Source organism: Rhyacophila brunnea, unplaced genomic scaffold, assembly GCF_057557595.1.
Source record: "Rhyacophila brunnea isolate RB1 unplaced genomic scaffold, BYU_Rbru_1.0 scaffold_13, whole genome shotgun sequence".
In the NCBI taxonomy this organism is placed as follows: domain Eukaryota; kingdom Metazoa; phylum Arthropoda; class Insecta; order Trichoptera; family Rhyacophilidae; genus Rhyacophila; species Rhyacophila brunnea.
The window spans coordinates 19,964,859-19,980,879 of NW_028232785.1; the positions used below are offsets into that span (position 1 = coordinate 19,964,859).

General features: G+C 40.1%; 1 long non-coding RNA gene across 1 annotated transcript; it reads right to left on the reverse strand.

The window, feature by feature from the left end:
- Positions 1 to 8,211: 8,211 nt before the first annotated feature.
- LOC147076855 (uncharacterized) lies at positions 8,212 to 15,430 on the reverse strand. The gene is made up of 4 exons (XR_015069380.1): positions 15,205 to 15,430; positions 12,728 to 12,919; positions 11,602 to 11,743; positions 8,212 to 8,818 (listed from the first exon to the last, which is right to left on the reverse strand). It is a non-coding gene; the product is annotated as an uncharacterized LOC147076855 (long non-coding RNA).
- Positions 15,431 to 16,021: the final 591 nt, after the last annotated feature.

Here is a 16,021-nt window from a genome sequence, read left to right on the forward strand (position 1 = left end):
GCTTATAATTTTTAAAAACCATATTAAAAAATGATTGTGTTCTAGATACTACTCACAGAACATAGCACACATTGTAGCTTAATCACTTTCATCAATTACGCCATACATTTCGGTCCACCAATTTCGGTCCGACAGCTGTTTGCCAGAATTACTACTACTAGCTTTACCAAGTTTTTGTTTTTAATTTGGTGCAGTCATTTGTTGTGGGTAGAAATGCAATTGTTTGTTCATGTATTAAGTAGTTTGGATCCTTACGCACAAATTGTCACCAGAATTGCTCCGATCAGATGAGTGATTCTCTCGCTACAGTGGTTTTAATCATTGTAAATCGATCAAATTTAAAAGTTCGCAGTGCGGTATTCTCCGCCGCCTTATGAGGTTAGTGCGATAATATTATATTATGTGATGCATAAAGTTTAAGGACCGACTTATGTAATAATACATTTTATATTTATGGCGATATTACATATCGAATTAATAGGCATTTCCATGTAGGCAATGACATTAATAATGTCATTGCATGTAGGTATCCAATTTTAGCTAACTTTGTAGATCAATGACCGCGACAATAATCTTTGTATATCTGTTCTCACTTAGTTAGTTAATAGCTTAATTATTACATAATTATAAGTTGATAAAATAATAATCAGTACGTCATGATTGATAAAAAGAGAATTATTCAATTGTAAGTTTTCGACCGAAGCACATCGCTCTGTGCTGTGATTCACATTATTGTAACAATTGTACACCTGTACTTATGCAATTGAAATAAACTCACACCCTTCATAATCACGACAACGACTTCTCATCTCTCCTCGTCACAACTCCATTGGCCCTCACAGCGACGACCCCCTACATATTAAACGTAATGCTTGAAGAGTATTTACCTATTTTTTATATAATGCGATCTGTCATTTATTATTATTATAGGTATTCTTTTTCTCTTCAAACGTGTGCCACTGGTGGTATGCGTGACATAGGTTCGCCACCGCTAAAGTAGGACATAAAATTCTAATTCTGAGAGTATATAATAGAATTTATAGGTAGTATCACCGGCCTTCTGCGCGCTCTGAAGCGGAGATGGCAGGCCGTGATAACGTCAAGGTCAAAGCGGGGGTGGGGGACAGAAACGCACGGGGTATTTGGTCAAGGCTGGTTTATTCATCGTATTGCAGGGTAGTCGTTACAGATACGATACAGGTTATTGTCGTCGTTGGCGGTCGGTTGGTAATTGACGGGCTGCAACGTGGTGTCGCGGCTGGGCTGCTGATTGATTGCTTGGCATCCGAGGCGAGTCAGTGCTTGCGGCGTGACGATCTGCCGATGTCAGATGTGGTCTTTTTTGGCGGGCTGTCCGGAATGCTGGCTTGGCTTCGCGTCCGAGGCGAGCGAAGGCGAGAAGAGATTTCGCGGTCGATGCTGCTGGTTCGGCGGTTGATGTCAGAGAGCTTTTTGCGCGCGTTCAACTGACAGGCGGCGTCATGTTCATCCGTCGGTCGGGAACCTCTCTCTTTTACCGACGGATTGACTAGTGGCGGCGCGAGCGGCCGTTTTTGATAGACCGCGTCTGTTTTGGCGGGAGTTTGACGAATTTGAATTTCAAGGAGACGGGTTCCGCTCGGCCGAGGGTTGCGATCACCGCGAAGAGTGGACGTAGGCTGTGGTATTTTGGGAAATATGATGGTTCGGTCCGCCCTTTGAGGTAGTCTCCTGTGGGAGATTTCCATCTGGTATCAAACGACCTCTCCGGGAAACGACCGAACCGTCGTCTTTTCCATCAGCCTACCGTCGCTTGTCCTTGAGGGCCGGTTCACCTCTGTGCAGCTTTGACGCGTCCGATGGTCTTGGCGTGCTTGAGGCTCTTTCGTGTCAAAACTGCTGAGGTTTCCACTTCCACATGGTGGTTCCCTCGAATCGACCAGCTCATCGCATCCTTGGGCCGTCGAAGAGTGAGGTGGGACCTGTTGCGCCTGCTAGTCGCCGCCATTGTGTGACTAGAGACCAGGGCACCAATCTTAGCTTCCTCGTGAGGTTTTCGCGGAGGTGTCAGACATGTCAGTCAGGGACACTCCGTGATAGCGCCGGTTCCAAGAATAGACGTCTGGTGATGGGGTCTGGTGTTGGAAGTGGGACCTTGAGTTCTTGAGCGTCGTCTTCTCGCACGTCCAAGGCGTCGAAGCGGTTTGGCCATAGGTGTCGTAGTTTTAAGGCGGGCGTGACATCCTCTCTGGCGTCGGATGTTTGTCTTGTTGGTCGATTAATGCTGGGGGTCTTGCTGCGTCCCTGGAATCTTGGCTTCCGCTTCAGTCTTCTTGGTCCCTCAGGTTGCAGATCCGATGTAGCCTTGGGCCGTCGGCGATTGAGGCGGTGTCTGATGTATCTGCTGGTCACCGCCGGTTGGGCAACCAGAGACCAGGCGACCAACCTCGGTCTGCCGTAAGGTATATCATGAAGGTGCCGGGCGTCGCGCCGGGGCACTCCGTGATAACGCCGGTGCCAAATGGTAAGCGGCTGGTTATGGGGTTTGGTACTGAAGCTTGACCTTGGGTCTTTGCGAGGAGTGTCGTCTTCCAGTGCGTTAAGACTCGCTAGGCTTGATAAGGCTAGTGGTTATGCTAGGCGAGACATCCGCGCTGGTGGCAGATGTTTCGCCTGGGTTTTGAGGTACGAGCGCCGTTGGCTGGCACCTCGCTGTGCTGGGTGACGTCGGTCACGAAGAGCGTCGGCGTCGGTAGCCGGGGCATCTCCGTGTAGCGTCGCGACGCCGTTGGCCATGACATCTTACGTATTCCTCCGTGGGCCAGGGTCGACGGATGATACCGCTGGTCGGAGGAACATAACGATGCTGCTGTCACGTCTTGCGATGGAGCCGATGTCCATGATGCTGTTGTCGGGCGCCACTGGAGTGCTGATGTCCAGGTTTCGGGACCACGCGGTTTTTTGCGCGGCCCCCCAGCAGTGTCTGGCTATGCTTTCCACATCGAATGAACTTGCGGGAGTACGTTCCGCGCGATCTCGTGTGTCATTTCCGCTGCGAGGAACGTATCGCCGCGTGTCTCGATGTTGCGATTGCACGCGCGAAACAAGGTCAATTTGACATTGTAAATACCGGCCGTGTGTTTCTCCCCCGGTAGAGTGAGTACTCGCAAATGTCACTGCTTGAGGAAGTTCACAGTTGTACTCACTCTGCTGGCGTATCTCAGGGTCGATGCTGGCTCCGGTGGACACAATCCTGCCCACAAGCCCCACGTTGACGGCGATCAACTTATCACCGGCCTTCTGCGCGCTCTGAAGCGGAGATGGCAGGCCGTGATAACGTCAAGGTCAAAGCGGGGGTGGGGGACAGAAACGCACGGGGTATTTGGTCAAGGCTGGTTTATTCATCGTATTGCAGGGTAGTCGTTACAGATACGATACAGGTTATTGTCGTCGTTGGCGGTCGGTTGGTAATTGACGGGCTGCAACGTGGTGTCGCGGCTGGGCTGCTGATTGATTGCTTGGCATCCGAGGCGAGTCAGTGCTTGCGGCGTGGCGATCTGCCGATGTCAGATGTGGTCTTTTTTGGCGGGCTGTCCGGAATGCTGGCTTGGCTTCGCGTCCGAGGCGAGCGAAGGCGAGAAGAGATTTCGCGGTCGATGCTGCTGGTTCGGCGGTTGATGTCAGAGAGCTTTTTGCGCGCGTTCAACTGACAGGCGGCGTCATGTTCATCCGTCGGTCGGGAACCTCTCTCTTTTACCGACGGATTGACTAGTGGCGGCGCGAGCGGCCGTTTTTGATAGACCGCGTCTGTTTTGGCGGGAGTTTGACGAATTTGAATTTCAAGGAGACGGGTTCCGCTCGGCCGAGGGTTGCGATCACCGCGAAGAGTGGACGTAGGCTGTGGTATTTTGGGAAATATGATGGTTCGGTCCGCCCTTTGAGGTAGTCTCCTGTGGGAGATTTCCATCTGGTATCAGTAGTACTTAGCATAAGTTTGCATACCTAAGTGAAAGTTTTATATTACGTATAGGGCGTATTTTTGTTACTGCCCCGGGCAGTGAAACAGTTCTGCGCACCTATTTGGCGCCATATATAAATTCGTGTTAGTAGATACCTAATATTACCTCGATTTTAATCATACTCACTAAGTTGGACTTTTTTGATACACCTGTACCTGCTTTTGATACGGTGCCCCGGCTGACAATGATGAATATTTGTATTGTACTGACACACTAAAATATGTATGTTTTGTTGTCGAAACCATTGATATACTACTAGATGAGGAGTTCCCATACAAGTGTCATTTTAAAGATGTACTACAAAAGAAGATAATACGAATATCGTCTTATAATATTTCCTTGTAGGTATAATGCGTTAAGACCGTTAACATGGATTCCCGAAGTTCACCCCTGTATTGCCCTGGCTGTAAAACTAAATTTGCGTTCTTGGAATAGTGACCCTAAGGGTTCTGCAACCCAAAGCTTGCAAGCTACCAAAAATTCATGTCTGAGCGGACAGAGCAAGTCGTCATGCGCTGACTATTAGTTAGAGTAAGATGCAAGCAAGATCGGGCTTACTTATAATTATTGCCAGGTCGTTTTCGAGACAAATATTAAGTGAGCTTATATCGAGTTAAGTCGGCTGATATTAAAACAGTAAGTTTTAACACTGGCCGAGTCGCTGAAAATCGGGTGTCATTTTAAGAAGCATATGATTCATCCAGTAGTATATCAATGGGTGAAACAGTTCTGCGCACTTATTTGGCGCCATATATAAATTCGCGTTAGTAGATACCTAATATTACCTCGATTTTAATCATAATCACAAAGTTGGACTTTTTTGATACACCTGTACCTGCTTTTGATACGGTGCCCCGGCTGACGATGATGAATGTTTGTATTGTATTGACACACTTTAATATGTATGTTTTGTTGTCGAAACAAAACAATACGAAAACGAAGTCAACATTTCCTGAAGCACGACTAGATCAGTAGGTTCTGTTGTGATTTGTTAATTGCGACAATATCTCTTGTAATATATGGACTGCATTATTTGTATAAATAAGGACAATCCGTGAATCTTCACTCACTCATCGAGTTCGTCACCCGAGGCAATACTATCGTCACGAGTCCGTCACTCGACATAGTCAACAGTCATTCCACTTGACAATTGAATCAAATGTTAAAATATTGAGAATTGATGATGGAAGGTATATTGCCATGGTAGGTAATGCTTAAAAAATGAAAATGTAGATGAATGTTTTCAATAATTTTATTAGATTAATAATGATCATTGGAATTTTAATTACATACATAGAAAAGGTCACATGAGAAGTATTTAACAATAAATCAACTTAACTACTAAACAAACCTACAATAAAGAACAAAAGTAACATGCTATTAATAGAAATATTATTTTTAAATATAAAATAGCAAACAAATATCACGACACATTATTGCATGGTCCCCACATCCTGAAGTGGGCCACCATGCTAGGATCTTTGTCGGGCCCCCTGCCTATCGCTAGGAGCAGTTAATTCAGCAATTACTAAATTTGAAGAAATGACCTTATTGGAGCATTTCTCGCAAGCATAGTTAAGTTATCTTTTGCTATTTTGCAGGAGTTGTCTTCAATAAAACCAACATTTTTATAACGCGGATCTAAAAGTGTTGCATCTGCCAATAATTTATCGAATTCTAACTGGTGAAAGTATTTGTCCATCTTAGACAACATAGCGTCTACCATAATAACAACATCTGAATGAAATTTGCTTTAAAATTGACGCAATATTTCTTATAGGCTTAGCAATATGACCATAGATTATAAAGCTACTGTCTTTTCACTACTCATTTCGATTATTACATCATTGAAAAATGATAATTACTTTACTAGTATCCCAGTCAGTTGCATCAAGCTGCTGCAATTGTGGATTGACCAAAGGGATTGTCGCTTTGATCGGTTCTCTCAGATATAGGAACCTTTTAAACATATAAAATGTTGAGTTCCACCTTGTGATGACGTTTTGTTTCAGCGACAACGCTCGTCTCGCTGGGTTCATTTGTACCTGAAGGGTGAAAAACTTCTCCTTGGCTTTAGTCGATCGCTTGAAAAATTCAACAATATTTTTCACTTTAACCTGGGTATTTACCAACTCCAGCCAGGGAACTCAGAAATAATGGGAACTGAAATACCCAACGGGTAAGGCGATAGCAGGTAACCGTCTCGAGTAAGGAAGAATCCGGGTTAAACTTACACACGTGTCAAGAATACGCTGTACGTCCGATACTGAAAACTGCTCTCGGTTTATGCATTTACGCTCATTTAATGTTGGTGTATTACACACACTATTGCACGCGCATAATGCGTGCTTCATTTCCGTACGACACTCACACATTCAAAAACCCTGCTTCAACGTGCGGCGTATTGAATATAGCCTATCGGTATTCTATTTATTATCTGTTCTGTGACTCCAGCTCTTACAATTAAATTAAGCATGTGTGCAAAACAAGGCACGTGCTTCCAGTTGTTATCTTTAATTGCTTTACCAATATTGGTTGCGTTGTCGCTAACAGCTCTTTTTAACTCTCCCCAAATATTCAGAAGTATGACTTCCCGATACAGTACACTTTACAACAATCCAATAAGGCAGACTCGTTTTGAAAACTACTATTTAAAATATGCAGTCATTGCCAATATAACTTTCAATACACGTAATGTCCAACAATCTGTCATTATCATGAAAAATACTACATCATTTAACACATTAATAGCACAATTTTTCAACGCACTCGTTATATGCTGCATCTAGCAGCGCATTTGACAGCGTTTTACGGCATGGTGAACTACATGTAGGGTTTAATGAATTAACAAGAGTCTTGGAACGATTCACTTTCTACAATAGAAAACGGTAGGTAATCTTTGACGATCATGTTTAACAATTGCCGATGAATAATTTTTTATTTGGCCCTTGGTCATGGGTTGATCAGAATCGAAAGTCGAACTCCGAAGTCAGAGGAATATTAGTTGTTGCCACAGAAATTATATTATTTACATTACCAATGTTTATATTATTTAGGGTTACGGACGTAGATGAACTTGGTATAATTGGGGCCGAAAGTGATGAATTAGAAATATTGGCGCTGTTAACTATATGTTGCGAATTTGTTGTTTCCGTTGAAATACTTGATAAATTAATTCTAGATATCGCACCTAGTTACGTCAGCTGAAATTATAGTAAAATGTGACCATGTAGGACTTCGTTTCGTATTTAAATTTGACATCTTAAGTAAAATATGGAATAATTTATGTATAAAAAGAGACAAGAAAAGCTATTTTTAGAGAATAGCAAATGAAACAAACATGCACACAAATCTGAAAAAGTGAATAATAGTATTTTTTATTTTATGGCATCGGTAAACATAATTTATTTAACAAATTAGTTGACAACTTCCTATACCTAATTAAATTGAAATATGTGAATAATTAAATATTTAGATAAGATATTTAAATAAGAATTATACAGTATTCAGAAGTGACAATAGATGACCAAAAATCAAAAAAGAAATATCAGAACTAGATACTCCGAAGGAACTACGACTTATTCTGAGAACAGTAATACATTTCTAAATATGTTTAATGTTCTAATTAATGTAAATTCAAAAAGATATAGATAATCATATTATATTATTTAAAAAGAAAGTTTACATAAAGATATAAGTACCTACACATTAAACACATTATAAAATTCTTGCAAATATCCAATAACTGTAATTAATTCAGCGTTAATGAGGTTTAACTTACATATTTGTAATTAGTCAGGGTTTAATTAGGTTATACTTATAAACTTATTAATTCGCTTAATATTTATCTCAACAAAAATATTGGAAAGTTGTTAAGTAACTTTCAAATTAACATCATTTAAAAGTATGAAACACAGATATTCAAAACATTATCATAAATTACCTGCCTTGAAACAGAATTATTTACCTAGGGAAACCTATGGCAAACATAATATAAGTAGTCTAGTACGTGTATATATAAATATTTATATGGATTATAAATATCCGAACATAAACAATCCTTATATTTAAGTAATATAGTATAAACAAAATAAATATATATAGCACGTTATTGACAATCTTAAAAAAATATTGTTTTCTGAGATTCCACAAAGAATAACAGTAAATAATATTAAAGTATCAACGCATACATGATATAACAACGCTCAAATATACGATACAGGGGTAACCCCTGTAGTTCTGCAACCTTGTAATAATAGACGAACATAATGAATAATGAACAATCGCTCCATTGTAGCGACGCTAGCAACAAGAATCTGAAACAACGTTATTTACCTTTTACATTGCAATCAATATTGTTCTCGTATATTAATTTCTAAATATAAATGTTTCAGTTTATCGAAGTCTTTTAAAGGTAAGCCCCATCATCATGTCTCACAACCGAAGCTTCATTTTGGTTAACTTCATTTTCTATCTCCTTACCTCCATACGAAAGTTCCGTCTTATTTTGTCTTTGCACAACTCATATGCTGAGACTGTTTGAATTCTAAATATTCTTTCGAATTCTTCTCCAGAATTAAACGCAACTTCGTTTAAAACACGGAACCTCACATCAGTCTTTATCTTAAAAATGACACTTCTCACAATAATCTTATTTCAACTTTTAATGATGGGCACACAATTTTGATTATATTTCCATTTATCCATGTGTACACAATTTATTATACGAATGCTTCGCATTGTTTAATGTCTTTTATCACGAGGCGTTGTAAAGTTTTATTCCATCTTAACTTGATCTTATTCGTCTTGTAGAAGTTTAACTGAAAATTACAAAATTTACATTAGTTATTTTGATGGGCTTTATCTCATTAACGTGATATTTTACTAATTTATTCCTTATTTTCAAAATTACTTTAATAGATGTATTGATTTCAGCAATTTCATACGGTCCTTTATAACTTGCGAGATAATGCTTTTCTTAAAGCCTCAATTACATTGAGCTTCTTTACGAGCTGTTTATTGGCGAATTTACAATCTGCCTGTAAAGACGCCCAGTGTAATCATCGAATAAGCTAATAAGCAGGTTGTAAACACTCTAACGAGAAAAGTTGAAAGCCGGTCAACTTTACACGCTACACGCCGGCGTGTGGGCCAACTGCGTCTGCGCAGTACCAACCTCCCGGTAAAAAAACGAACTACGTTCCGTCAAAATAGTCACTGGCTTGTGGCTTTTCAGCGAATGGAAAGTTTTGTGTGTAATCACCAAATCGCAGTAGCTGAATCGCCCGCTTTTAAATTCGCCAATAAACAGCTCGTAAAGAAGCTCAATGTGATTGAGGCTTAAGTGAGGATGGCTCTTTATAACGACTAAGTCTCTTACTTTATATACATGTTTATTTTTTATTAGTAGAGTCGTATCTTTGTTTAGATTTTTCTTTAAATTTCTAAATATTTTCTCTTGCGATTTTATGAGGTTGAGAAAATCAATATTCACTGCTAACCTTTTAAGTACCTTTTAATTACCACATTTAAATAACATGTTAATTATATCTAATGGCCAAAGACTCCAAACGCGCTAGTCGCGGTGTTAGCTCTAAATGAGTTTAGTCATAGTCTTGATAATGGTGTTACAACCGAAATAGCTATCGACAAACCTTTTAATAACCTGTAAAATTTAATATTAATTATATTTTCATTTCTTGTAAAATGGAATTCTACCAAGTAAATGCTAACTCAATTACTAAATGAGTTATTTGAGTCATGTGATCATTATACGGCTCTCACAACTAAACTCCCCTCGTGTGCCGCACAGCCATAAATCAAACCTTCCGAGACCGGCGACCCAGTGTTGCATGTGACGACCTCGCATATCTACCTAGCGACACTCACGCGTAATCTCTCGAAACGATACTCCGGCTAGACGTCAAACGCCATTACGCAAATATGTCATCAGACGCTGAAACAGCGATTATTATGTATTGGTACTGCAGAAATTTATGTAGAAGGCGAAAATATTGGATTCATACGTCAATTAGGCATATATCGATGCACAGTGCATCCTTTATGGAAGCAGAACTCATCCAGAATTACTATAGAATGAGTCCGGACTGTTCCAAGTTCCTATTGAACTTAGTTGAACCCCAGCTAAGGAAAAATGACACACAGGTCTCTCCGTGTTAGTCATATAAACATGCATGCGCTTCTCTATTTCTTGCACAAATGAAATTTTGTTGCGTTCGTCTGCTATTTCTGTTGATTGGATGCATAGAACTCGGCGAGCAGTTACATCTAGATAGGAATGGCTAATGGCCAACATGAGCGGTTTGCGCAAGCTACCTCAAATAATATGAGCAAGCGCAGGCTCGGTAGAGCCGTTCTCGATAAGTAGGTTGAGTCGCATGCAACTTGTCGATTTGCAACAGGAGACTATTTTTCAAACAAACAGTCGCATTCGACCAATCTGCGGAGCTCCATTTGGCAACATGTGTTTTGGGAATAATGGTGACATCACATCGACGTATTCGACATGTTGCAAACAAGGCGAGTTCTGATTTGAGAGCGAGCTTATATATATTATGTAGGTGTATCATTTCGATATAAACTACTAGGTATAATAGCTTTCTTTAAGAATACTAGTTTGTAAGGAGTGAATTTGATGTCGCATGAATATTAGTACTTATTACATATAACTTAACAAGGCAATTGATATAAATTCGTCCCAATTAGTTTGATCGAGATTAACATAATGTTTAAGATAATATTTCAAAGTACACTGATCTACCTTTTTACACGGTTTTTTTTTACATGATTTCGAAATAACACAGTGCAAAGCCATCAACTCTGAATGCATGTTGGAGACCAATTTGGCCAGAATGTGTAGTGTATACTTTTTTTACACATTTTTTTTAACACGGTATCGCGTGGAACGTATCTACCGTGTAAATGGGAAATTCAGTGTACTATGGATTCTTTCTATGGATCCATTGCATTGAGGCATATAAGGAGTAGAATTCTTAATATCATTATTAGTTTTTAACAGATATTCCACATATTCATTACATGTTACATTAAAGGCATCACCTTCCAAAAGAATTTCTAGAAAATCGTTATAGTACTATTAGTAGTTAAAATGCTAATAGGTAATCTGCATCGGAATTCATTTTTCCTGGTTAATATTTAATAATAATAATATATTCTAAGGTTCAAACCCCCACGATAGCCGTGTGGCTTAAGCGCCGGTCTATAGTGTCGAGGGTTCCAGGTTCGAATCCGGGGTCTGGCAAGTACACATATTGTTTTTCAATTTGTGCACGAGTCAGAGTATGGACCTAATAAGTTGAGCAAGTGGCTGACATCCATTTCTCGTAAAAATACAATCTGTTAATACAAACCACCACTCTGTGGGGGCCCATATGATCGTATTAGGATCGGCTATGGTCGAAAGAAAAAGAAGGTTCAAATAAGGTAAATCTTTAAGATCTTCATCAATATTTACTTGTTTCACGAAAGCTGTCAATGGTTGATCAGAGTGTTTCTATTAAAAGAACAGATATGGAGATTGGAACAAGCTAAATTTAAAAACTTAAACCATCAGCTTTCTCACCTGAATCCGACAGATGTGCATTGTATTCTATTCCTCGTCTTCCATCGCAATGCACCATGACAGTTTGTTTGAGTCTTTTGAGATGACATTGACATTTAACTCCCTATCCTTTAAATACTTTTCACGTTTGGATGGATCCTTTCTGAAACAATTTTCAATTAAATGACCTGGCTTCTTACATTAGTTATATATTTCTTTATTCTTGCCATACTGTGCGTTGTTTTTAGGCGCAAAGGTATCAACTTTCCGTCTATTATTATTTTTATACCTAGCAACTGGGAGATGTGTGTCCCAATTTTCCACATGTTTGACAGTTAGGTTTACTGCGATTGTATAATAACTGCTTTTGACATACACTGCGCGCTTAATACATAATCTGAAAACACGAGCCACAATAAAACGGTACGCGAGCAACACGATGCTCGCGAGCTACGGGTTGGGCACCGCTGGTTTAGATAGTGTTGATTAGTTTTTAAAACTAAAACAAACCCTGTCTAATCCTAACAATAGTAGATAATTGTCAAAAAATATTCGTTTATCTATAAAATATCTAATATTATGCCTTGTTAAGAGCATACTTCAGTGAAACGGCAAATAATTTTCAACGATAGGTGCGACGAAACTTCGGACTGGCTGGCAATCTGAGAGCCAAAGTCTAGCTGTGAACACGTCATTTTTTTTTGTGATGGCGTCGGGGGAATTAATTCTTAAATTGTGTAAAGATGACGTTACCCATTTACTTGAAAAAGAAAAGATGTCAATAAATATATTATTATTTAGTAATAGAACAATAAACATAACATTAAATGGACGCACGTTGACTTTTTATGACAAATTATGTTTTGTTCTGCACGCGTCATTTGCACAATCTTCGCGTCGCGTAGTCACGATCGTTTTAGACCGTGCCCCAGCTGAAGTATAGCCTTAAACCTGACATAATTTAAGATATTTTTTATAGATAGAAGGATATTTTTATAGATTATACTTTGGTCTAGGTAGGACTTAAATGAATTTAAAAAACTAACCAACATCATCTGTAATATATATTAGAGCATATGGACGCCGTTTGATATCCATATGCTCCAGCTAGTGGGTGGACATGGTCGAAGAAGCAGAAATTGCTCACCTCAACAAACTCTACAACCGGATCGTCCTGTCTCAGTTGCTGTGGCTTTCCCGTACTGCACATGTCGACAACAAAAACTGGCAGTCATCCATAAGTGCCACGTAGATGAGCTCTTTTGAGACGCATTCACCTTCCTCAAGTTTGCGGTGAAAGTTGTCCAAACATTCGCCCAGCGGTTCCTAACATCCATTACTGGAAAGTTAAACAAAGCAGTTAGCGAAAATAACAAGTAACACTTCTAGCAACATGTTAATCATTAGAAAATACATAGGTTCCAGAATAACTTTAATTTATATGTGTATAATACTTATTAATTTCACATATTATATTGGATTATCAACCATAATACAACAATGCTGACAAAGGTTGAGTAGGTAGATGACACCGTTACACGTAAATTATATATAAAACATTTCACCATGAGCTTTCTTACCAGAAAGAGATGACCGTATACTATACGCTCTCCAATTTTATCATAGTAAGTACACACGCACGTTCTTGCTCGACGGTTTTACGCTCATGCCAACATGTCTCAACTTGTGTACCATCTGGCTCGATGGTTTTTTGTTCGAGATCGAGCAAATTGGTCGATCCGAAAAAGATTCAAGGTCCGTAATTCTTGCTCGATGCAGTTTGAGTGAGAGAGTGAGGACGCACAAGCAAGGCTCGTGTGGCCTCACTCTCACTCGTGGTCGAAGTCGTGGCGGTGCGACGGTGGCCTCACAGTGTCTTGTGTCGAGTTGCTCGACTGTGTGGGCGCAACGACAAGCATGCTTCCAAGTAACATTCTCGATCGAGCAAGAACATACTAGGCTTTAGATTCAAAATGAACATTTACACTACGTCTTACGTGAGCGATGTCGGCGAAGCGATGAGCGGCGCGCGTAACTCAAACGTATAACCGTATAAAGTTACAACCAAAAAGACTGTTTACGAACATTTTCACTCCAGGTTATGTTTGAGTTGCGCGTGCCGCCCAACGCTTCGCTGACTTCTCTTCGTGAATAGTAGTAGTGAAGAAGCGTCTCTTCGTGATAACCTCAATCCCCGAAGGCTGCTGTGTCTGCTCACGAACTCAGGTGTTTGTAACGCGGTTTGTAATGTACCTTTACGATTCGGCGGAGACATCGATTCTCAAAGCTCAAAAGCCGAGACTCTTAAAGCTTAGTAAGATGCCATGTCTCACAGCCATACAGGAGCACAGGTAGCATGCATGCGTTAAACAAACGACATTTGGTCCTCACAGAATACAGCCTTGACCTCGATGCAACTCCAAATTAGTTGAATGCGGATCCCGCCATACCCGTGCAGATTCCAAGCTCACTAGAAATACCACCATCGTCGGTAACTGTGGCACCCAAGTATTTAACCTAGACACCAGGGGCCTTATGTTATAACTTGTGACATAAAGTCACCCGACGACATGACGTAATTGTGACGTAACCTCAATACACGCATCGAGGCGAGCCGCCCAAGCACACGACTCACCATAGATATTATTATGCTGAAACACCTATTTGTGTATGGGGACAATGAATAACGCCAGTATTTGAGTAGCGTTAATTTCTATTATCACTCAGGTAGTACGTCACAATGATGTCATATGACGTCATGTCGACCGGGCGACTTCAACTCGCAAGTTACAACATAAGGCCCCAGCTCGACGGGCAGACTGGAAACCCGCAGAGGAGTGTCGGCGTCGATGCATGCAGCACTGCACATGGATTTGGTCTTAGCCGCATTCAGATGAAGACCCACACATTTCGAGTTCGCATTCTTAGTTTGTGATAATGTATTGGATCGAAAAGCATTTGCCCCGGAGGAAAAAGGTATTTATTATATTTGTCTACATCGAATTAACTGTTTTCGTAAAAAAAAAATATATAAAAACTTATGCGGGCATCTGCGGCATACCTTAATTACCAAAATTTGTTTGCTGCTAGCTTCCTATAAAGTGGAAAACGACAAGAATCGTGTTTTATTATTACGCATGAATTTTATGTCAGTACTTATACGACCCAAAGTGGTTAAACAGTCTTTAATATGCGGCCATATATTATTATTTCCAATAAACATTTCACAATTCGATTCGGCGAACTTCCGGACACGGTTGACACGTGGATGCGGATCAATAGTGAGGTTAGGTTGAGGTTAGATGCCAATTAAAAGTACCATAATTCATAGGTAGGTAATAAATACAATATTTCGTGATGTGAGAAATAACCTATATTAAATGTATAGATTATATTATCAATAAAAACAGACGTGGCGTGCTATGCTAGGTAGGTACCAAGTACTTTACAAAGTAGTCACAAAATAACATGAGAAAATGAAGTCTACTAAAGTAGGTAAATCAATAGGTATATTATTATTATTATAACTGCAGGGCAACTACACACAAAAATGACACTAGTAAATTTCTTGAATATCCCACACCTAAATAGGTAGGTGTACTTAATAACTAATATTCTACTTACTTGATTTTCCGTTGTAATTAACATCAGCGATCTCATCAAATACCCAGTCTTTTGAGTTGTTTTTTGAATACGATGGAACTCTTGAACGCACCAATTCAACTAGGACTGTGTCCTCGGCGCTGGTCCACGTGGTTTTTAGATATTTCGTCATCTTGAGGATGTTTACGATGGAGAGCGAGATGTTTAGTGAAGTGCTGAATTCAGTTCAGATTTCAGAATGACCGGCCATCTTGCGGCGGAGTCAGTGTTGCCATCTTTTTCGATAACATAGACCAAAGAGATTAGGCACCGTGCAAGACCGTGGGCTGCCAACCTTTTCAGCGGCCGGGCCAGATTTTAGAAATGAGATTTTCTACCGGGCCATACAACAAAATTTATTATTTAAAGCAAACAAGAAATATATTGTTTTTTAAGAATATATAACAAAAATGAGAATCAAAAATATTTATTTGATTAGAGTTATGCAATACAAAAAAATAATAATAAAAAATAAACAAAATATAATAAATTTTAGTGAGACGTCCGATTTTGTTTGTCAGAATTAAGCCTCCCCCACACCAAAGCGAATATTCGCGGCGAATATTCGCGGCGAATATTCGCAGCGAATTATTCGCCAATCAAGCTCGTATTGGCTTACGGGACAGAGCACGCTTGCGCGACCGCCTTGCGTCTTGAGTGCGAATTTGCAGCGAATATTCGCTGCGATTTTCGGGAACTCTGTCGACAGCGAATTTATTCGCGGCGGACAATTTCGCCAAGGGAATTAGTAAAATCAAAATGGCGAAGACATTGAGCAGCTGATCGAGTTGGTCCGGAA